Source organism: Sciurus vulgaris, assembly GCF_902686455.1.
Source record: "Sciurus vulgaris genome assembly, chromosome: 4".
NCBI lineage: Eukaryota > Metazoa > Chordata > Mammalia > Rodentia > Sciuridae > Sciurus > Sciurus vulgaris.
Window position 1 is genome coordinate 174,522,142 of NC_136464.1, and position 17,989 is coordinate 174,540,130.

At 46.5% G+C, this 17,989-nt stretch overlaps 1 protein-coding gene across 4 annotated transcripts in view; it reads left to right on the plus strand.

Moving 5' to 3' along the window:
- Positions 1 to 13,895: 13,895 nt before the first annotated feature.
- Positions 13,896 to 17,989, plus strand: part of FARP1 (FERM, ARH/RhoGEF and pleckstrin domain protein 1) — a gene marked incomplete at its 3' end in the record, with an annotated part of 266,728 nt that continues 262,634 nt past the window's right edge. For 3 of the 4 annotated variants that reach the window (XM_079136884.1, XM_079136887.1, XM_079136888.1), the window contains exon 1: positions 13,896 to 14,049. Of the gene's footprint in view, positions 14,050 to 14,390; positions 14,541 to 17,989 lie in introns of those variants that run through there. The other variant, XM_079136886.1, reaches the window with a different exon arrangement.

Consider the following 17,989-nt stretch of genomic DNA (forward strand, 5'->3'; position numbering starts at 1 on the left):
ATGACCTTTCTTCAGTGTGCGCAGTGTGCTCTTCTCCTTATATGGACACTAATCCCATTATGAGGGGTCTGTCCTCATGATTTCACCTACCTTAGTCACCCCCAAAGCCCCCATCTCCAAATACCACCATTTTGGGGTTGAAAGCTTCAATGTATGAATGTTGAGGGGACGTGCCATTCAGTTCGTAACTACTTGGAAACGTCCAACCTAGTCTGGACCTGTCCATGGAGGCTCTAAGTTCAGCTACCTCCTGCAGGCTCCTCTTGGATATTGAATTGAAACCCCCAACTCAGCCCAGGTTCGACACCAAGCAGATCTGTGCCCTGGAGCCTGCTCCCTTCCCCAGTCACCTCAGGGCAACTCTACTGGTCCAGTGGCCAAACAGCATGGCGTCCTCCTCGACTCCTCCCTGTCTCCCTCACACCCCACTTGTGGTCTGTCCGTCCCCTCCCCCCTGCTCTGCCTTCAGGAGCTTTCCAGACTCTGACCACCTCCATCACCCTCACCATTACCAGCCCGGGCCGTGCCACCCTCCTCTCTTGCCTGGACTCCTCTGTCCTTGTGGTTGGTTCTCAACATAACTGCCAGAGCGACCCTGGTGAGACGCGCCAGATTGTGTCTCTTCAGTCGCTTCCCACAGGGTCTGAGTCGAGGCCCAAGTCCTCTCATTCCCTATCACTCTGTCTCCTTCACTTCCGCCTCAATTCCCGAGTACAGTCCCTGAGTCAGTGCTCTTTCTCTTCTGGTCTGCTCTTCTCCAAACAGCCATAGGGCTTCTTCTTGCGTTTCTTATAAATATGGTTATTTATCATATTTCCCCTTTATTCTGGAATTTTCTGGAATCTCCCCTCCCAGGGTAGGCTGATCCTCCCAGCCACCCTACCTCCCTTCCTATTCCCTGTTTTGGTGTATATTCCACTTAGGGTTCTCTATCCTCTCAATTCCTACAGGTTTTGCTTCTATGTTCTGGGTATTCCATTTCCCCAGTGCCAGAATACAAGCTCACTTTCTGGGTGCTCGACACAATACTGGGCACATAGTAGCTGCTCAATAGTCACCAGGGAATGATCATCATATTTTTTGTGTCCCTTGCTGTCCTCTGGGGATGGGATGTTGAGGAGATGGTGGGCATAGTAGGTACAATAATGGCCTCCCAGGTGTCCATGTTCTAATTCCTGAAACCTGTGACTGTTACCTTCCCAGGCAGAGGGGACTTTGCAGGTGTGATTAACATAAGGATCTTTTGATGGAGAGATTATTCAGGTGGGCCCAGTGTAACCACAATTACATTTTTAATTATAAAAGGGAGGCAGGAGAGTCAGAGCGAGAAGAGTTGATGTGAGGAGGGAGGCAGGAGTCACAGCTATGGGGACTTGAGCCTAGGAAAGCTGACCTCCCTCAGAGGCTGCGAACACAGGGAACGGCCCCTCCTGGAGTGCCGGGGAGGGCAGCCTTGCTGGCGGACACCTTGGTTTTAGGACTTCTGGCCTCTAGAACTGTATAATTACAAATCTGCCTTGTTCCAAGACACTGAGTTTGCAGGTTCCGGCAGCTGGGGGAACTAGTAAAATAGGCCTTGGCCAGCTGGCAGGCTCTCCCTGACCTGTCCAGACTCTGCCTCGCCTGCCTTTCTCTGAAGGGAACTCACTGGATTCTGAGGAAAATTCAAGTTGCTTTCTATTTAAAGGTTCAGATGACTGAGCCCAGCTATCCTGTGGATGGGGTCAGACAGGGACTTGGAGGAAAACTGGGCCCCAGGAATCTGCTCTGGCTATTCCATCGGGGCAAGAGGCCGGGTCTCCCTGTCTAGGTGACTGGCTGGGGGCCCAAGTGGGTGCCCCTGGGCTTGCTCATGAACTGTTCTGTTCCCTACAATTGTCTTTCCCTCACTTCCTTCCCCTCTCCTCTCCACCTCAGGACCCACATGCCAGTCCTCTGTAATTAAGTCCCAAGTCGCATTGAGTCTTCCTCCTGCCCTACACATTTTGAAGTTCCAGCTGTCATGCAGTGGCTTTTCCCTTTGGCCAACGACAGAGACCCCACAGTAGTGACTGTCAGTCATCCTAGTCTGGAGGAAAGGGGAGCTTGTCCCTGAGCATGCGGCTGGGGAAGAAGTAGGGACATTTTGTGAGACATTCAGTTTTTAGAAGCAGAGACCCTAAGTAGGTTGAGCGTCTGTGGCTGCAGCAGAACAAGAGGCATTGCCTCGGAAGGAAACAAGAAAAGAGAAGGGACCTTGTTCCAGAAAAAGGAGAGAGGGGTCTGTGGGTTTGCCAGCAGCAGGGACCCACCTCACCCGTGGGCCCTGGCTCGCCTGAGCAGGGCATGGAAGTGACAGAGAAGCCAGACTGACCCAAGATGTGGCCCAGGACTGTGATTTGGTCCCCAGAGGGCCTCCTAACACCTTGATGTGACCTAACATGGGGGGACTCTCCTGCAAAAGAGGTGTAGGGGAGGGGGCAAGGGAAGCCACCCAGGGCTGCAGCTGAGTTTCTTCCTGCCCCGTGAGATGAGGTTTAGAAGAGAAATTAATTTTAAGTGATATTTCTTGCATGCCTGAATTTATTTAAATGAGAAACAAATATAGAGTGTGTCCTCCGTAGGAAAAATTCAAAGTCCATTAATTGTGCCACGAAAAAATCAAAGTCACAATTCCTCTGTGAATCTTTTTTTCATGAGAACTGAAGAAAAAGTTAGAAATAATCAGCATCGAATGACATTAAGCTGATCAATGAGATGATTTTGAGATGATAGGTAGTGGAGAGTTATTTTAGTGACTGGATCATAAATACCAGAATGGGAGAAGTTCTGAGAAAACAAAAGATCTTTCTTTAGGAAAGTTTTAAAACAGGAAAGATTGATAACCTCTGTCTAGCAGGGAGCCTAGGGGATCGGCCAGATGCCACGAGAAAATTCACATTAGGTCTTCTAAGTTACACAGAAAGAAATCAGGCTAAACAAGAGAATAAAACACATAAAGTCCTCAAGTCAGAAAAGGCTTTGGAGGAATAAGAGGGTAGATCAGAATTTTTCTACTTTTAGGTGATAGGGAAAAATAAATGCCCAAACTGTTGAGGTTTCATATGTAGAAGCAAAGCATAGTTTCAAAGACTGCTTTAGCTAATTAGCTCAGGTCGGTGTAGCTCAACGCAAGACTCGAAAAGCCTGAAATGGTAGCTTAATTACAGCTAATGATGTTATAATTGCCCATCAATATCCATAAAAAAGAAACATGTAGGAATACTGGTAAGAAGGCTTCTACGGTTGTAATTTGGAGCTGCACACCCTAATTCCTTTACTCCTTTCTCTGAAGGATCTGCTTTGCAGATTTCAGGCATTCAGTTAGCAGTAGCAGCAAGGGAGAGAGGCGGTAAGTGACCACCCTGCAGAGCATGTCCAGGACGGAGAGCTTCCACCTGTCCACAGTTCAGTCGCCTTCTGCTGCTAACTCACTGGACCCTGCTGATGGCAGGTGAAGCCAAGGCCGGGGAGATCTGGTCTTTCTCCCATGCATTTGATCAGGAAGGCCATGACTGAGCATTGCGAGCAAAGGTCTATGGAAGGATCTTAACCATGAGAAACGACACGCTCGTGGGTCAGAGAGAGACGAGCAAACCCAAACCTACTGAGGTATCATTTTTTAACTATCAGATTTTTTTAAATAGATGAAGAAAAACCAGGAAAGTGTGACAACCGGTCTGGTTGAGGCAGTGGGGGAGGGGATTCTCACATGATGCTGGTGTGAGTATGAATCACCGCCCCCCATGAGGGCAATTTCTCAAAGTGTCTCAAAATTGCAAAAGCATGCTATTTGGACTCTGCAATTTTGCTCCTAGGGACTTAGCCTACAGTTACATGCACACATGTGCAGAGTGACGTGGGGCTGTTCACGGAAGCATGGGGGATGCTGGCAAGTAGGAAACAATGCACACGACCACGGAGAAGTCGTTCTTTGTTTTTTGGTGTTTTTTTTTGGTCATTTATTGACAGCTGTATCATAGAAAAACATAGGTAATACATGGGATGGTCAAGAAGCTCTTGGGCAGAATAGTTTCTTTTTTGATTCACATTAGTGAGCATCACCTGCACAGCTCCCTGGGGAGTTGAAGAACAGCCCTAATGCAATGTCAACTCAAGCATCAGCACCCCGAAATTTAGCATAGCCCTCTGCTTCGAAAAACCATTGGCCACGAGATTCTTCCAAATTGTATAATTAATAGCCAAGCAATGTTCTGAATAAACTAGAAGCAACTTGCTTGCACCACAGTGCCACGAGCATGTGGACTCCTGAAGGCCAAGGGTCTCTTCATATTTTGCACGTGACAGGTACATAAAGCCTAAACATGAGACTATAACAATTTTGAAAAGCATTTAACTACATACGTTGAGACAACAAAAACTTGTGGCATACTTCAGCATTGAGAACTATTATAGTGGCTGTTAAGGGTGATCTTTCACTGTCTGAAATAACTGAACTCTTGACAATACTAATTTGTAGCCATATCCTCATGATCATGCACATGTCTGAATATTACTTGTCTATTCCAATGTCTAACATGGACTGACAGCATGGGACATTTAAAGAGAAGCTACAATCAATATAGCCCTTCCCTGTCCACTGGAGTTGCCATATAAGGATGAGAGTCAAGTGATTCTGAGATCTACAACGCTTATCCTCTAGTCCCCCACCCCAGGAAAACAAAGGTACACAGGAAGTCGTTCTTTTTTTTTTAAAAAGAAGTGATTCTTGGGCTAGGGTCGTGGCTCAGTGGTAGAGCACTCACCTAGCACGTGCAAGGCACTGGATTTGATCCTCAGCACCACATAAAAATAAATAAAATAAAGGTCCTAAAAAAAAGAAGTAATTCTTAAAAAATGATATGTCCCCCCTAAAAGATAATACATTGAAAAAAATGATGTCTCCACATAATGCAATACCATGTGGACGTGAGAGAGATCTTTAATGTAGCTGTATCAAACGATTTCAGAGATTCCCCCCCCCCCCCCAGAAAAAAAGTTTAAAATTCTACCTTTTCTGTTAGAGGGAGAGAAATAACATGCTCCTGTCTGGGTTGGTTTAAATTTTCCAGAAAGATAAAGAAAAAACCATAAGCAGCAGTGATCTGTTTAGAGGTGGGAGCGGGGAGAGGGGGGCAGATGGAGCTGCAAGTTAGGAGGAAGGCTTCTCATGAACGATTTATTTTTCACTTTTAAAATTTGTTCTTTTTTGATACACATGACAGTAGAATATATTTTGACATATGATACATACATGAAGTATAACTTACTCTAATTTGGACCTCATTTTTGCAGTTTGTATGTAATGTGGAGTTACACTGGTCATGTATTCATACATGGACATAGGAAAGTTATGTCCAGTTCATTCCACTGTCTTTTCTATTTCCATCTCCACTCCCTTCCCTTCATTCCCCTTTGTCTAATCCAATTAACTTCTATTCTTCTCCTCCCTATCCTCCCTTATTGTGGGTTAGTATCCACATTTCAGAGAGAACACTTGGTCTTTGGTTTCTGGAGAATGGCTTGTTTCACTTAGCATGATAGTCTACAGTTCCATCCATTTACTGGCAAGTGACATATTTCATTCTTCTTTATGGCTAAGTAATATGCCATTGTGTATATGTACCACATTTTCTTTATCCATTCATGTGTTGAAGGGCACCTAGTTTGGTTCCATAGCTTAGCTATTGTTGATTGAGTTGCTATGAACATTGATGTGGCTGTGCCACTGTAGTATGATGATTTTAAGTCCTTTGGATATATACTGAGGAGTGGGATAGCTGGGTCAAATGGTGGTTCCATTCCTAGTTTTCACGAACTACTTTTAGTAGAGTTTGATTTGGAGTAATGGAACATATTATGTTTTGAAAAATTAGAGGAGGACGAGGATGTCAAACCTCACCACGATCTCCTTCTCTTCCTGCACTCACTCCTTGCTGGGGGTTTTTGCACCTTGTTGCTGCCTAGATAACGGTGAGATCCCATTATTTGGAGTTAGGTTCTGAGCTAATCTGCTCCAGCCTGGCCTTCTCAGAGCTAGGCACATTGACCTAGGTTAGTGGTTCTCAACCAGGCTACGTGTTAGAATCTCGTAGGAACTCTTAAAAGATTCCAGTGCCCAGACTGCACCCCAGATCAATTTCCCAGGTAATTCCAAAGGCACCCAAGGTCAAGAACCTCGGGACTTTACAAGGACCAGAATGACCCACACGGCGTGTGCAGGCATCTCTAACTCTCACTCTGACTTTAGTAGCCTTCATTATCATGAGTGTCTGTCTGAGTCTTTTGTAAACAGGAATCATTAAGAAAACACCTGCTAGACTATCAGAGCCCTCCAGTTAGAACAAGTTTAATAAATCACAGATTAATACTAGGCTTGTGAGCTTCATACATTGACAAATCCCTCATAAGATATTTGTATTAAGCTGGGTGTGGTGGTGCATGTCCTATAGTCCCAGTGGCTCAGGAGGCTGAGGCAGGAGGATTGTGAGTTCAAAGCCAACCTCAGGAAAAGCGAGGTACTAAGCAACTCAGTGAGACTCTGTCTCTAAATAAAATGCAAAACAGGACTGGGGATGTGGCTCAGTGGTTGAGTGCCCCTAAGTTCAATCCCTGGTACCAAAAAAGAAAGAAATTTGTATTAATTTATAAGTATTAGAATATATGGTGAGAATTTTTTTCTTTATTTTGAGCAAGAAATTGAGTTGATATGACAATTGGCTGATAATAGAGCTGATCCTAAAATTTTTACAGCATTTTATTTTATAAGAAACTTATTAAGATAATTTATTTTGTGTCAGGGATTGAACCTAGAAGCACTTAGCCACTGAGCAACATCCCCAGCCCTTTTTTTATTTTTTAATTTTGAGACAGGGTCTCACTAAGTTGCTTAGGGCCTTGCTAAGTTGCAGAGGCTGGCTTTGAAATCTCAATCCTTCTGCCTCAGCCTCCTGAGCTGCTGGGATAACAGGCCTGCGCCACCATACCTGGCAAGAATTGATATACCATATAATTTGGCCATGTGATGCATACAATTCACTGACTTTTGATCTATTCAAGGTTTTACAATCATCTCCACAATTTGAGAATATTTTCATTACCCCCAAAAGCAACTCTGCACTCATAAACATCAGTCTCCATTTCCCCCCAGCTGTCCCGGTCCCAAGCCACTTCTGCCTTTATAGCTTTGCTTATTCTTGATCTTTTAGATGAATGGAATCATACTATATGTGGTCTTTTATGGCAGTGTATTTCCACTTTGCACAAAGTTTTCAAAGTTCATCCCTAGTGTAGCATGTGTCAGTATACTCTTTATTGTCAAATAATGTTTTATTATATCAATATACCAAGTTTTACTTCTCCATTTGTCATTTGATGGCCGTCTGAGTTGTTTTGTGCGTTCCCATGGAAATTACTTGTGCATTTGTGTACGAGTTTTTAAAAAATATTTTTAATTGTAGATCAACACAATACCTTTATTTTACCTATTCATCTCTAAGTGGTGCTCAGAATTGAACCCAGTGCCTCACACATGCTAGGCAAGCGCTCCACCACTGAGCTGCAGCCCCAGCCCTTGTGTACAAGTTTTTATGTGAGCATGTTTTCATTTCTCTTGGGTGCATGCCTAGGTGTCTTTCTGTGTCTGGCTTATTTCACTCAGTGTGAGGTCCTCAAGGGTCATCCATATTGCAGATGGCCAGCATCTCCTTTCTTTTTAAGGCTGAATGACATTCTGCGTGCTTGTACACCACCATTTGCTGATCCACTCACGTGCCAAGGCACATTGGGTGGCTTCTGCATCTTGGCTCTTGTGGATGCTGCTGCTCTGAACGTGGGTGTGCCGATACATCTTATCTTCAGCACCCGCTTTCCAATCTTGGGGGGGTCCTATACCTAGAAGTGGGGTTGCGGGATGCCATGGCTTCCTGTTTTTAATTATTTGGGGAACCACTTTATAAGCTTATGAATAGTGTTCAACATTCCAATGTCCTCACAGCTTTGCTAATGCTTTTTTAAAAATCTTCCTCTTCTTAATGGGTGTGAGGTGCTCACTGCATTTAACAAAAAAATTTTAATTGACACGAGAACTGTGCCTGTTTGTAGGGTACTTGGCGATGGCCTTTGTGGAATGTTCAAATCTTGGTAAACGTATCTATCTCCTCAATCTTTTATCATTTCCTTGTGGTGAAAACATTCAAAATCTCTCTTCTAGCTTTCTAAAAATAGGCAGCACATTATCATTACCTGTGATCGCCCCACACACAGCAGCATGCCAGAACTTCTGTCTTCTCCCTGACTTAGCACCGCTGACCCAGCTCTGCCCTCCCCGCCCCGGTCTCTGGTTACCAACGCTCTGCCCTCGGCTTCTGAGATCAACTTTTTAAAATTCCACATGAGTGAGATCATGTGATATTTGTCAGGAAGACAGAAAGGCCCTGCATTTTTGAACAATGAAAATACTTCAACAAACCATCCACAATGATATACCTTCCCCTGATGTGTTTCATTCTTTGAGACTCAAAAGGCAAGATAACAAGCCAGAATGGAAATGGCTGCGTCCTATGCCTTTCTGGGTCCTTCTAAATTTCTCCTTTTGAAGGTGAAGAAAAAAAATGACCTGAAGTCCTGAATTTTTTTTATCCTATTCTATTTTCTATCCTAAAAGAAGTATATTTTTTAAACATTTCTCCAGCTGTCCTAAACTTCTGGATACTGAGATACAACACAACATATGGATAAGCGTATGATCTCTGAAGCTGGACTACCTGAGCTTGAATCTCCTTCTTTGCCAATTGTGCCATCTTGGGTAGATTACTGAGCCTTTCTGTTTCAGTTTCCTCCTGTGTAAAATGGGGATAATTGTATGGTTCTTACTTCATAGGGAGATGTGTCAGTTAAGTGAGTTAATATTCACTAAGGTAATATCAGCTCAGTGTGTTTTAACTGTTATAAATAGACAATCTAGATAGATTTGAGGTTAAAGGTTATATTTTCAAAGCAATACAAATAAAAAATGTAATTAGAATTATTTTAAGAATTTAAAAAATGGGTGCGAAAATTTGGAAAATCAAACATGTAAGACTAGTCAAGAAAACTCGAATTACAATATATAGCATAAGCTCTATCAGATAGTAAGATATATTATGAAATTATAAACAAATATTTTGGTTCTGGGACAGGAATAGACAGATCAGAATAAAAGAATATTGACAATAATGTAGGATGAAGTTGGCATTTAAAGAAGCACAAAGAGGCTGCACGTGGTGCTGCACACCTATAATCCCAGTAGCTCAGGAGGCTGAGGCAGGAGGATTGAAAGGCCAAAGCCAGCCTCAGCAAAAGTGAGGCACTAAGCAACTCAGTGAGACCCTGTCTCTAAATAAAATACAAAATAGGGCTGGGGATGTGACTCAGTGGCAAATTTCAATCCCTGGTATCCCCCCCCAAGAAAAAAAGGAAGCACAAAGAGGTGGATTATTCAAATGATATCTATGTAGTCATATGGGGGAAAAATTGGATCTAGATCATATTTCTTATGCCAAGAAATACCATATAGATCAATGATAAAATATAAAAATAAAACTGTTAAAGTGTGAAAATATTTTCTAAGTCTTGAATAGGGAAGACTTTTTTCAAGAAGAACCATGAAATCATAAAAGCAAACACCGAAAAAAATTGATGATGTAAAAATTGAAAACTTGCTGTTAAAAGAGTACCAGAAATAATCAAAAACAGAAAAAGAGAATTCACTGCAGGATTGCAGAGGTCTGATTTCCTTAGCATGTGAAAGGTATTCTAAGTCAATTAAGAAAAAGACAAGACAACCAACCCAACGGCAAGGTGAACACGGACATGGAAAGAAGTTCAAGGGAAAAGAAAAATGGCCGGTCCGTGTGGCCCCTGGTGGGTAGTGAGGGTAGCCGGTGGGTTGGCGGCGTGAGCGACCGCGGCACTCTGGGTCCACCGCAGACAGACTGTGCTGGACTCCAGGCCGAAGAGTTCTTCACGGACAGAAGCGAGAAGAACACAGCACAGGTGAACCTCATGAAATCAATCCATCTGCGAGACCCATGGAAAAGTTCTTCACTGGGAAGGGTCATTCTGCTCTCCTTCCTCTTCAAACTGGTGGCGCCACGTGCTATGTGACCCGGTTGGAGAAGTGGAATGAGTTTCTCCTGCACAGCTGTGGAACCCACATCCATCCTCCCACAGTGGGGGATCTCTAAGGGCTCTCCAAGGAAAATACAGAAGAGAAGGAGTGAGTCCCAGGGACTCTTCCCATGGGATTAAATCTCTCTTTCTTCCACTCTTTTCTTCTGGGAAATGAAAACCCAAAGTTTATGTAAATAATAACAAACAATAAAATCATAAATTTGAAAAAACAAATGAGATTGTTCTCACCCAAGAATGACAAGTACTAAAAGCTTGCTGGTAGCTGGAGTTGGCAAATGTCTCCAAGTCCTGCTGCTGGTGTTCTGGTCACCTAGGACTCACAGCAAGCTGCACAGAATTCAATGGGTCAAATACTCCATCTCCCTCCGACTCTGTTGACCAGGACCTTGGACACGACTTCCTCTCTGCTCCGTGGTATGGCGTTAGGTGGTCGGGCTAGGGAGGCCTGAAGGGCTGGAGTTGGCCTCCTCACACGTATGCTGGCACCTGGGCTGAATGACTGCAGGATCGGCTCCTCTGCTTCTGTCACCTGGAACATCTTCACTGGGGCTCTGGAGTATGGTGACTCAGGAGAGTTGGAACAGGCCTCCTAGAGGAGTCCATGCTGGGAACAGACTAGAAGCTGCTGGCTTTACGTAGCCTAGCCAAGAAAGTCGCATGGCCTCTCTTCCATTGTACTCTCCTGACCAAGAGTCACAAGTTACTCTAGATTCAAAGGGCAGGGACAGAGTCCCCATCTCCCTGTCAAATTATTCGTGGCCACATTTTACATCTCCATGGTGGAAGGATAAATTGCTGCAGGGTCTTCAGAGGATAACTCACATTATCTACCAGAACTTCATCTACAGCTGGCCCTAGAACCCAAAGGGTCCCACATAGACATTCCCTGGATCTCTGCTCTCTACCTCCTCTCCCTTTAAGCGTTTCCCTGTCATTCTGTCACTGTCATTGCCTCCCCTTCTCCTAGATCTAGAACCCTCTCTGCAAAAGAATCAAGGTCTCACCTCCAGCGGCCCCAGAGTTATCCATATCATGTTAATTGCTTTCTTTGCAGCTCAGTTTCAACTGGTTCCCTTCAAAAAATAGCTATTATGAGAAAAGACTAACTCTGGCACCCTAGGTATTAGGGATCCAGAAAGGGCAGGGATCTGCACTGTGGATGCTGAAATGAACATAGTTCAAAATCCCCCTGACTATGTAAGGGGATTTATGTTCTTTCTCTTGACTTTGAACTTGCTTCTTCTAACACTTCTTCCTACCATATTATGCGGTATTGGTTATCTACTTCTGCAAAGCAAGTCACTCCAAAACATGGTACCTTTGAACTTTTCTCATCTTACAGATGACATGATGAATCTAGGAATTGCTTAGCTGGGTCCCCTGGCTTGTTGTCTCTCAGGACACTGCAGTCATTTTAAGGCTTGACAGGGAAGGACCCATAATTGGTCACTCGTGTTGGCAGGGCTCAGCACCTTGAGAGCTGCTGGACCGTCCTACTTCATTTCCTTATGAGCCATCTGCAGGAGGGCTCCCTCTGTTGGTGTCCACATGGGCCTCTCAAAATGCCATCTCTCAATTCGGTGGCTTGCTTATCAAGGTGATCAGTGAGAGGGCAAGAAGTATTGCCAAGAGACAGTGCTAATAAGGTGCCAGTCAGTGTTTGGTGACCTCATCGTGGACCAGACCTCACTTTTCCCTCTTCTAGCCTGTAGCAGTGAGCCACTACAGCCAGGCCACATGGAAGGTGAAGGAGAACACAGGATGTGAACACCAGGGGCACATCAGAGCCGCAAGTCCACGCTTCCCCGCCTAGGGTCCGGGCGCCCGCTTGCTTGGTTGTGGACAGTGCATGCTGTCATGTCCAGGGAGCAGCAGCATCCTTAATCCAGACATTCCTTTGACCTTTGGAATGGTGACCTGTTATGGGGGAGTGGATGGTAACTATGGGATAAAAAAATTTCACTGTGACACACGAGCTCTTTATAGGAAATATTTGGGAGCGTATAGACCAGAAAATTTTGGAAATTCTAAAAGTTGTTGGGAGAACTATACTGGGGATACAGAAAATGGTCCTTTATGTGTCTTACTTAGTACCCTTCTATACCGCTTGATTTTAAATTGTACCAGGAACCCATATTTGTTTTGTATACACTTGCAGCGCTGGGGATTGAATCGCAGGCCTCACCCATGTTGGGATTACTGACTGAAGACATTCGATCTAGGCTTTGTCTAAAGCCACGCAGCTGGCTAGAGGCTTCGAGCCTCAAACCCACTACTTTAACACAAACTACCAACCCCTGTTCTTCTTAGGTTTGAGGCCTATAAGGTCCTTTGGGCCCGATCTTGGCCAAGGTGCGGGTATTTAAAAATAGTTCAGTGCTTCATGCTCAACAGGCTCTGCTTCCACACTGGATACCGCTCCCAGCAGCTACCCACAAGTACCTGTCACTTGCAACCCCCCTTTTTGTCTCGAGGGTTCTTTCCACAGGGCAGTTTGAAATCAACTCTTGAGTTCAGTCGTGGCCTCTCCGGTGAAATGTGCCCTCTGGATTTGAGGTCAGTGAACTCCTCCAGGATGCAGAACGACCAGGGTTGGAGTCAGAGCAGGGACTCAGACTATGGGCCTGTCGGACGCGTAGAGAGAGGGAGGAGCGAAAGGCCAAGCCGAGGATGGGAATGGAGAAGGTAAAGCGGCTGGTGGGTGGGGAGAGTGGCAGGGGTCGTGAGTCCTACTCCCAGTTCCGTATAGTTTCAGAAACCCCGAGGTTTCAAACAGTCGCTTGCACGCCATTCCCCGCGGGGCGCTGCTCCTGTCCCCCAGAGGGAGGGGGGTGAGGGTGGGTACTGTCGTGGGGATTCTCCTGAATGGAGGAACCTGGGCCCGGGCAGGAGGGGAGGTGACAAATGCCCCTTTGAGACTAAATTCCGTGCAACCCAGGGTGGTGCTGGCAGCCCGCGCGAGTGGCCCGGGGGAGGGGGATTGGTGGGTCTCTGAAAAGCACCGCTCCCCACACGACGTTGCGGCCCCAAGCAGGTTTTCAAAAAGCGACCTGCGAACTCAGCACCACCGATCCCGGTCAGTTGCTCGTGGCTTCGCCGGTGCACCCGTCTCCGCCCTCATTTCGCTTCTCGTCGCAGCATCAGGGCTTGCGTCTCTCTGGTGGCGCTTCCCGCGCTCGGTTCCGTGGCGCAGCGCTGAGACCAGCCCTGGCCGTACGCCCACGTAAGGCACAGCTCGGAGGTAGTGTGGCCCTCGGGCCACCTCTCGGCGCACCTGCCCCCAGGGCGGAGCCTGGCGGGCCGCGCCGGCGCGCAGGTCGCGGGCGCGGACGCTGGAGGGGGCTGTGGCTCTCCCGCTGTCCCCGCGGCTCCGGCTGCGCGGCGCCCAGGCTCCCCCCGCCGAGGGGCCGGCCCAGGCCGGGGAGGGGCGGCGGCCGCCGGCACTTCCCGCTCGCCGGTCTCGGAGGCGGCGGGGCCAGCGTGGGCGCAGCGGCTGCGGGCTCTCGGCTTGGCGCGGGGCGGGGACGCGGCCACCGCCCGCTTTGCGCCACTCCTCCCCGCGCGAGTGGCGCTCGGCTCGGCGTCGAGGCGGCCATGGCGACCCAGAGCCCGCTCCCCACCCACCCCGCCTGCTCCGCCCTCCCCTCCGCCCCGCGCCACCTTTGATGGCTCGGACCTCTGCCGGCCACCGCCAGCCCCGCTCGCGCGCCCGCGCCGCCGCCGCCCGCGGGTATTAATAGTCCGCGCCGCAGCCGCAGGCGCAGCCGGAGCCGCCGCGCCCTCGCCAGCCGGGGGCTCGGGAGCTGCTGATCCCGGAGCCCGGGACTGGGAGCCGCCGGAACCGCCGGCGCCGCGGAGGTAGGAGGCGCGCGCGAACAATGACCGCGGCGGGGAGGGCAGGCGGGGCCGGGGTCCTGGCAGCGGGCGGCAACTTGTGCGAGTCCCGACGCCTGCGCGCCCCGCGTCCGGACGCCGGCGGAGGTGGGCGCGTGGCCCGCGGGGTCCGGCCCGGAGGCGGCAGGCGGCCGTCCGGCTCCCGCAGCCCGGGCGACAATAGCAGGAGCTCAGGGGCCTCGGGGCTCCGGCCGCCCTTTGCACCTTTCCCTCTCACCTCCGCCGACCGGGCTGCGGGGCTCGGTGCCCGTCCTCTCTCGTCTCCCCACCCCTGCGCCTTCCCCCGCTCCCTCCATCCCACCCCATCGGGTGACAGCGGCCGACGCCGCTTCCGGACCTCGGGCCGCAATCTCGGTCCCTGAGGCCGGTCGTCGGCCAGGGAGGTGGCGGGTGGCGCGGATGCCACCGCGCCACCGGGTGCCCGCAGCTCTCCCACGCGCGGCGCGAGGCTCTCGGTGGGTGACAAAGACGAACACACCCTCTGCCAAAGTTAGATTTTGTCTCATTGCTGCTCGCCTTTACAGAGGGCGAAGTTTGAGGTTTTTTTTTTTTCCCCTTTAAGCAAAGGACAGATTTTGCGTGCGTGTGTGTGTGTGTGTTGATCATTTCAAAATAACTTCTGATTGTGGTTTTATGATTAAGTTCCGGAAACTTTAGCTGTGTGATCCGGCTGAACCCTAGAGAGAGAGAAAGAGAGAGAGAGAGAGAGAGAGAGAGAGAGAGAGAGAGAGAGAGAGAGAGAGAGAGAGAGAGAGAGAGAGAGAGAGTGTGTGTGTGTGTGTGTGTGTGTGTGTGTTCGAGGGAGAAAATATGAGTTCTCTGTAATGAGTCTGGATTTCATTTATGGCAGCTGGAGACCAGCGGCTGTTGGGGATTATGTTGGGTTCCCCAGAAAGGAGGGGAGGCAAGACTCACAAAGAAACGCGGACCCTGGTATCAGATGGGCTCCTTGAGACGTGAGAGCGATTGCTCTCATCTGGAACAATTTAACAGTCTCAGTTTCTCCCGCCCCTCCCCCTCCGTCAGCTCTCTGGAGTACCCGCGGCCTCAGGCTGTTTCATTTTATTATTGTTGTTAAACCTTCTTCCTTGTTAGTTTCCCAGGTTTGACTGGTTCAGCCCTGGCTCCTGCCATGGATACCCCAGGGACTCCCATCTCTTCCATCCAGCAGGCTGCGTTTTCTGAGCCAAAGCCCGGCCTAGCACTGGGTTATGTTTAATGTGCTCTGCACGTGGTGACTTGCCAAGCCCATTTCAGAACATCCCCCAGCATTGTCTTGCTTTTCTTATTCAATCTGAACAGGGAATGGAGAAATAAAAGCCTTTTTTGATCTTGAAAGCTGTAAGGAGGAGTTGCCTTAAAACTGTGCTGGTTTTTAGAATAAGGAAGTCTCTATCCTTGGCTTGCTTCCCTCATTCCTCTGTATGCTTGTGTGTGTGTGTGGGGGGGGGGGGGTATTACTCCCAGCTTCTCAGATGGGTCCGTTTTCAGGATATGACAGATCCTGACAATGCACTTCATCTGTGGATTCAGCATCCACGTGGCTCACTTTATATTCCTGCAGCATCGTTCTGCAGCAAGGCACCAATATTGGAGTAACTCCAAGCACAACGAAACGTTTGTGTTTTTAGAATGTCTGGCTAATAGATCTGCTTCTGGGTAAAATAAATAGAAGCATTATTGGGCAGTGGCTGGTTTACTGGGGGAAGTGCTGGTGGAGATAGTGAGCGGATGCCTGCCTAGCCAGTGCCTCCCAGAATCTCTTGTTGCTTTATGTGGACAGGAAATTAGAAATACCTCGTGTTGAGGTACCCGTGCCTTGTATGGGTGTGGGTTCTATGACGTGCCCTGCTGTGACTTGGGGTGTGCAGGTTCATTTGGAAGAAGTTAAGGTCATCGTGGAATCCTTCTGAGGTTAGGATTACATGCTCCTCTTCACGTTGATATTCCTTTCTCTCACATTGATATAGGAGCATATTAGAATAGTAACGCTGCTCTTTGATCACATTTACCAAAAGGAAAATTTAAAATAATCTCTCCTCCACAACTTTGTTGCTGGGTTATTGCAGGTATTTCAAAATTGTGCTGAGACTGTTAAGAGCCTTTACGAGTGCTTTTGTTTTGCTTTTTACTAAATAAACTGCCCAAGGAAACTGCTTTTTAAAAGATAGTATTAAATATAATATTGAAAAGTTTAGCTTTTTAAAAAAATGGTATTCCTAGTCTAATATTAATTTAATATTAATTGAATTCATGTGGAGGAGGATACTTGTAGTAAACAACAAAAAATACTTTTTTTCATCTTAAAGGAGGTTGGAGAACACTAGATAAAAAACAAGAACCTAGTTCTTACATGTTAAATATGCTCAGAAAAATTGATCTTGTGACATTCTGGGAGGATGAGGGAAACTTTATGAATTTGTAAGTACTTAATGTTTTGATAGCATGGTGAACTAGGCATTTTATACAAACCTTACAACTGGCCCTTCTAGTTGCTGAGAACAACTTAGTATTTAAGAGGTACACACTTTCTCCTCTAATTGGAGATGTACAGGTTAGCGGGGATCCATGTAATCCTGTAATCCAGTTTGGGTCCTTTCTACCTTGTTGGATATCATTTGCCTGGGAGAGGACTGAGGAGGTTTTGGGACCTTATGTCTGTGCCTCTCCTATTGCTTTTGATTGAAAGATCTCTCCAAGCTGGGCCTTTGAATGGTAAGTGGTGGATCAACTTCCTTTTCTTGCTTTTTCTTGGTGGGAGTTTATGTTGTGGCATTACTCGTTCACTGTTCTCCTACCCTGGTTTGCCAAGGTCGTATAGGTTTAGCTGTTACCTTATTAACCTCTTCCACATAGCTAGAAAGAACTATTCCAATGATTTGAAATACTGATTTCTCTAGTCCCTGTATGTCAAATGTAACTTTTGGTTTTTAATGGAGAAGCCTTCACAAACTGTTTATTTCAATGTGGAGAAACTCTTTTGATAAAGTTGACCAGGTTTTAATCAGTGAAATGTTTTGCCAAATTGATACTTTGAGCAAAAGTGGACAATTGATACATTATGAAAACATGTTGCTCTAAGGTTTTGATACTTGTGAAATAAACCAGAGAACCATAAATATAATGTGATTAACACTGAGGACTTGCTCAGTGCTGCTTATAAACTTCCACTGTTGTTTTCTTATCTACTGAGAGAAATTATATGCAAACTGCAAGATTGGCAGTTAATGTGGGAGTTCATCATTTATATATCATTTCATACACAAAACTGCCATTTGTGCATTTGTTTAAAAAAAAAAAAAAAAAAAAGGCCAAACCAGATTGCCTTTCAGTCTTTACCAGCAGGGTGTCTTCACTTTAGGCTTAGACCTTTGGTGAAATGCTTTCCATAAAGGTTACCACCTATTATCTTAAAAATCTAGTAGAATGATTTTCACAATTTGGGTCTCATCCTGCTCATTCTGAATCTAGTGTAGTGCCTAGAACATAGAAAACCCTTAGTAAATACTTGCAGAGTGAATAAACATGCAACTTTTAATATCATTTCAAATTAGTCTTCAGGGTTTTTAAGAGAAACTTGATATTAGCACTGATAGATTACAGTTCTAAGAATGTGAAATTTTGATTTTTTTTTTGCGTATTTCACTCTAATTTAGCATTTTGGTCCTTAATGCTGGTGAATATTGTAAAAAAGACAGATTGATTTTTACACACACACACACACACACACACACAACCACAAACACCATAAACCAGACAATGAAGTGTGAAGGAGAAAGTAAAACTCACCTGAATCCTACTACCTGTTATCCAATTCTTCCATTAAGATTTTGGCGTCAGGTTCTCTATATAACCTTCTCATTTCTTAGCTTCCCCCAAATTTGGTGGCATTCTTGTTTTACAA